Raw genomic sequence first — 6,000 nt, 5'->3', positions numbered from 1 at the left:
TTTACTTTCTTCACCACTCTTGATTCAAAACTGCTGCATCTTTTGTAGCATGTATGAATGACAGTTGAAATCTGCCTGGCCTGCTTTGCACATTCAAACTCAACACATGCTTCAGCTTAGATTTTGACTGCATATTTATATTCTCCTTATGCAAGTAATGCAGGCTGATTTAAAATGCTCTTAATAATGTGCTGCTGGATGCTCTGCCAAAAAGCAAATCACAATAGTTAGTTACAGCACTCTGCTGCCCAACTGTATTACTGTTTATTATCATATGTTTTGCACCAATTTTTGCTTTATTAGATATTCATATAGATGAGTCATGAGCTCAAATACAATATATGTACTATATTATAGTTACAATGCCTTAAGGCATGTAGCACAGGAAGCAAACGTAGGACCTGCTGCAGAGCCTCTGGAGGCCTGCAAAGGAATTGCCATATTTTTACTCACTTCTGTCACCCAGTTTTCTCCTTAAGTGATGCAAATTCTTCTCATTGTTCATGTAAGTCTGCCCTAAGTATTATCCACGTGAACATCTTCCTTGTCACTGCCTACTTTGCAAATTGTAGAGGGTGTCTGGTGGTACAAGCATACAGCAAATGGAGAGTCTGTGCCAGTCTCAGAGTCTAGAGAACATCTAAGAATCAAAGCATTGCAATCCTGCTGTGCCAGATGAAACAAGGGGAGGAAAAAGGGTGGGATCTGTCTGGCCTAACCTAAGCTACCCAGAAGGCAGAGTTCGCTGGTCCCTGCAGAACAGGCTCTGAGGTGTCCTTGGTTTAAGTTAAACTCTGCAGCAGCAAATCTTCTTCCACTGATAACAGAGAAGGCCTTGAAATGGACACCCCATTTCTGGATAGCTAGAGTTAGAATTAATCTCCCATTAAGCGGATTACCTACTTCTGCCTGAAGCAAAGGTAGGGATATCTCAGCTCTGCCTAAACCTAAGACTGCATCACAAAAACTGTGGCATGGCAACTCATCACCAAACACTCCTGTCTAATCACAAGGCTGTGTACAAAACTTGAAGCCTGTGCCCTTCAGACATTGCCTTGGTCATAAGTAATAGGCAGTGACAATACTTGTATAACTAAAGTAGAGGATGTTTTTAATTAATTTTTCCACTTCCTCCCTCTCTTAGTCACGACGCTCGTTATGAGGTTGCCGTTATTCTCTTTTCTTCCTTCTCTCTTCTTCCTTCCTGCTGTTTCAGAGCACAACAGAAAAGATGGTGTCTGACCCTAATGACATCAGACTTTCTCCTTACACGTTTTGGCCAGAGGCACAAGAGGTATTGATGGCTCAGCCTGTCCTAGAAATGTCTGAGCTCATAAGGTTCACAAAACCATACATTAAATGAAGTGTACAGATCTTTGTAGCTGTCAGACAGTCATTTAACAAAAATAAAGCTACATAAAGAAGAAAGTCACTCAACTTTGCTGATGGCTTCCATGCCTCTCTCACTAATATGAAGGTGTCCACAGGGGAGATGGGCAAGTCGACCAACGTATCAAAAGCAAGATCCGCCACTTGCCTCTTTTTAACCCGAATGCACCCACTTGTGTTTTCAGTTACCGAGTTACTGTTTTCTTAGGGGGATTGCTCCTCACATAGCAGAGGGTAGGGGTTTTTTCTTTCTTTCTGAATTACCATAAAATTTAGATCTTAATTTGTCATCCATTTAAATGGGAATGGGCAGCTAGCCTCCTTTGGCAGCCCTGAAGTGCAGTCCTTCCACATGCAAACTTAGGCCAGCCTCAAAAATCATAACTCAGGCATCTCAAAGTAGCATGTTTCAAGACCACAGGAGCTTTGGTCACTTACATTGCAGTGTCTTTGTTCTTTGCAGATGGTGATTGATTTAAATTCTGTCAGTCCCACAGCTGTCTTTCTCACTACACTTTGTTTGAGAGCCAGCAATTAAGTAATGAATAAAGTGGATTAAAAATATTTTCAGCTGAAGTCTGGATTTTTGGCTAAGCATTTCTGTTTGCAGAAGGATGGCACCACTTTCTAAGGGTAAAAGAGTCCTCTCCTTGCCCTTCATATAAATCAACCCCAAACTGAAACAGTTCACATAGGAGGCTTGTCATGATGAGATTTCGTGGGAGATGTCACTTGGCTGCTTGCTATTCTAAGGCTTCTGTATGTCACTACAGTCATAGCATGCTCCTCTGCTCCTTGCCAGGAGCACTGTCAGGGAGTTTAGGTTTGGCCAAATACTTCGTTTCCTCGTTTTTCATTTTTTACCTAAAAGGAAATGAAAATGTCGTGTGAAAATGTGGATGATTTTCTGACAAACTGTATAGAAATGGTTCAGAAAAATATCTCTGGGCTATTTAAAACAACACTGCTAAGATGTGCTGGCACAATCTAAGTACAAGTTTGTGGCACAGTGCAGACGCAGTTTTAACACAGAGATAATAATTTTCTCTTTCAATGAGGACAAAATTCACCAGAGACTTGCACCAGTTCCATCTGGAGAAGAAAAACGTCCTTTGAGAAGCATTCTGACTAAAGTTCTCAGCTGATGGGAAATCCAAGCACACTTAATGTGCTTTATTGCATGCCAAGGGTCTGACATCAGTGCTGCTCTAAACCTGCATACTTTGATAGGTTTTCGTGGAGTCAAAAGAAAAACATTTACACAATTTCTCAGTTCCATGTGGAATTGTAACAGAACTATTGAGGTCTGACAGACTAAATTCCTGCCTGTTCCCATCATTCATTTTGCTCCAAAATTTCTCAAGATTTTGTGTCTTTAGTTTTTGCCAGAAGGGCTCCTGCTGACCAATTTCTATTGAAATCTGATTAGAAACAGAAATAGGGGCTTAGTTTCATATGAAACTATGATTGTGAATATGGATGATTGTCCAGGAAGTATCCCTTTGTGGTTAGTGCCCTGAAGGCCACATTTTCCTCTTCAGTTTTAGTTGATTCCATGATTGCTCAGCGCTTTGGCTGTTCCAGGTGTTCATGTCACCATTGAGATTTTTTTCCTCCATGCCTTGTCTCCTATGCCAGTTTAGATACTGATCCCTTTGAAGACAGGATGTCTCTCAGTGTGTTTGTGCAGAGCTCATGCAAAGTCAGTCTTTTTGACACTGGAATATGTGGCTGCCCTTGCATCTTCACTGCCCAATCGCTTTGAGAAACTCCAGAAATCTTTAATGACACATTGGGAAAACAGGTGGAGAGAGGAATATTGGGTTCTTTCAGATCCAACTTTTTTAATACTACTTTTGTTATTCCAGGGTGGGGATACGGTCTTTAGGAGCAGAAAGGGAATAAGCCAGGTTAAAAAAAATAACATTAATACTTGCTAATTGAAAGGGATCAAAACTACTCACAAAACCGACCATAAATAATCCCAAACAAGATTCTTCAAAAGCCACAGGACACTAAGGATGAGAGCATCTCACAGACTCTGACTAGAACAGGTTTACTTAAACTTCGCAGATCCCTGGCTCATTTTAACGAAAATGGTAGTGTGGAGTTCATATTTTTTTTATATTTTTGCTCAGCTATTTTCCATTCATTTTCACTGGATATGGCAAATTCTTACACACACTTTTAGAGGTATGTGTTAAATATATTGAGCCCTTACAAAATACTGCAGCACCTGTCTTGCTTCCAGAAGGATATCCTTCTCTATCAGAGTCCCCTTTACCTTGAGCAAACACCCTTGCAGTGTCCATTAAAATGTTGTGATGCCCTGGGAGGTGTTGGGGGGCTAGACATGAAGAATTTTTAAGAGAAACATTTGTAAATCATTCCAGTATTCCAGAATAAGGAGTAAAGACTGAGGTCTTAACAATTCTCAAAGAAAGTTTATGGTCTCTTTATGATCCATGGAGAAACTGTGTCCTTCAACATTTTCGTCACCTGGGAGAAGTGTCTCAGATTTCAGGCAGAGGTACCGCAGGTTGGCTTAGTTTTATTACCGGGGAAATCTGAGAAGTGAATGTCAGAATTCCTGCTGACATGGATTTTTAACCTCATGCATGTACATGTTCCCTCAAATGTTGCTTTTTTTGGTAATGGCTGGGGTGCCAGCTGGGACCTAGGCTTTCAGAGTACCCAGTGCATTGTTAAGGCTTTTCTTCAATATCAGCTATGTATAAAGGTTTACTTAAGTGTCCAACCTGACAAAAGCTTTTCCCTCACTTAGCTTCTCTTCAGTTTCTGTCCTCTGACAGAAAATGAGTTACAGAGGAACGTCAAGCTGCCTGGTCTAGATGTGGTGGGTTTCTGAGGTTTCTATCCCAGGTGGAATCTAACATTTAATGAGACAGGAATGCATACGGTGTTATCACTGTGTAGTCAAGTGTTTTTTATCTCTGCTGCACTTGGACATGCAGTGGGCAGGAAGCTTCCAGGAGATACATCTATGTTGAGAAGATTTATCCTACATCTCTCTCTTCTGGTTGTCCAAGTGTTTGGTGTTCTTCCTACTCCAGATTTTGGGATAAAAGTTGGGAGACATACTGTATTTAACTTATTTCCTCTCTGAGGGTTTTATTTTCTATATATGTTGCTAATGGTTGAAGTAGGAATAGAAAAACTGTTCTTTATTTCACCCGAGCTTCCTGTTCAAAGAATATTTATGTCATCACATATTTTCTTCTGTCTACTCACTGACCTCTCCAAGGCCAATTTATAATGAATGTTAATCTGGCTTGATGCCAGGGATGTCTGTGATGCTATACACAGACAAAACCACATTGTCCCCCAGTAATTATTTTCTAGGGCCATCATGCTCCTCCTATTTCCAAGAAACATTCCCTGTTGTGCTAAATCCCCTAATGTTCTTCTTTTCCTCCATCCCTTTTAGGCTAGGAAATTTCAGACCTTCAGTCTGGGACTCTTTACTGCAGCCATATTCCCATCACTCTCTTGCTCTATCTGATCCTGTACTTTTCATTCCAAGATGCATACCCTTTTGAGTCATCATACTCATTGCTATCATATTTTCCCTAACAATATTGCTACTATACCCATTATCCTCATTAGACGAGCCCCCTACACTCACTGAATCCAATAATCCATCATTTCAGGATATTATGTCAGAGCATCCTTTTGAGAATTTCCATTTACACTTCTGCTTGCTTTGTTTTTTTCTCTACTTATGAGATGCTAAATTTCTTAGAAGTAAAATGTTGGCTATAGTAACATCCTTGGAGGTACTGCAGATGTCAGTGTAGAATTAGGTGGCTTCCAAAAGATCCTACCCAGCCTTGTGTGGTCTTTACATTATTTATTTTATCACAACTATGTGCACAAACAAAGAGATTGTCTGCTGGTCTATCTCCATTATGTCCCTTCAGAGCTGCTTCAAAATGTGTCTTGATTTTCATTTGGGATTAAAGAGAAATGGCATGTCTGGCAAAGAGGTCAAAAAATGGTACAGAAACATCCAGTCCATGCCGCCCCACAATGTGAAAGTACGTTTGTGCCAAAAAAAGGTATTTGGTTTTTTAGTGAAGTGTGGAAACATGTATTTTACATGTTGAAAACATACTCCGAGGACTTTTGCTTTAATAAGAATGCTAGAAAAGCCAAAAAGAGACGATTGATTTGGGTTTTAGTTCCTTGAAGTGGATCAGATTTTATCAGCCTATGTAAATCACCATCAGTTTAAAGAAGAGTTAGCCCAAGCTGGAGGGCTCTGTAGCTAAAAAAACCGTGATGCTATTTGACCCCATATGTACAATGGAAGGTGCTTTGAGGATGTTGCCATCAGAGATGCTTCAGCTTATAAAAGATGGATCTTTGCGTTGTACTGTGGGTACTGCAGCTGCTTAGCAGGTAGCATTATAGGAACAGGCATCCCCATTAATGTACTTGGCTACTCAGTGTGTAATGACTGCCTGACTTTCCAGACGTTATAGCTGGGGCAGCAGGGGGATTCTGGCAGAGGTATTGTGGTTCCATCTCTTCAAAACAAAAGAAAAAGGAAGAAAGGACTGTATCACAGAGGAAGCTACTGAACTAAAG

This window comes from Rissa tridactyla, chromosome Z (assembly GCF_028500815.1).
Source record: "Rissa tridactyla isolate bRisTri1 chromosome Z, bRisTri1.patW.cur.20221130, whole genome shotgun sequence".
In the NCBI taxonomy this organism is placed as follows: domain Eukaryota; kingdom Metazoa; phylum Chordata; class Aves; order Charadriiformes; family Laridae; genus Rissa; species Rissa tridactyla.
This window is presented reverse-complemented; position numbering follows the sequence as displayed.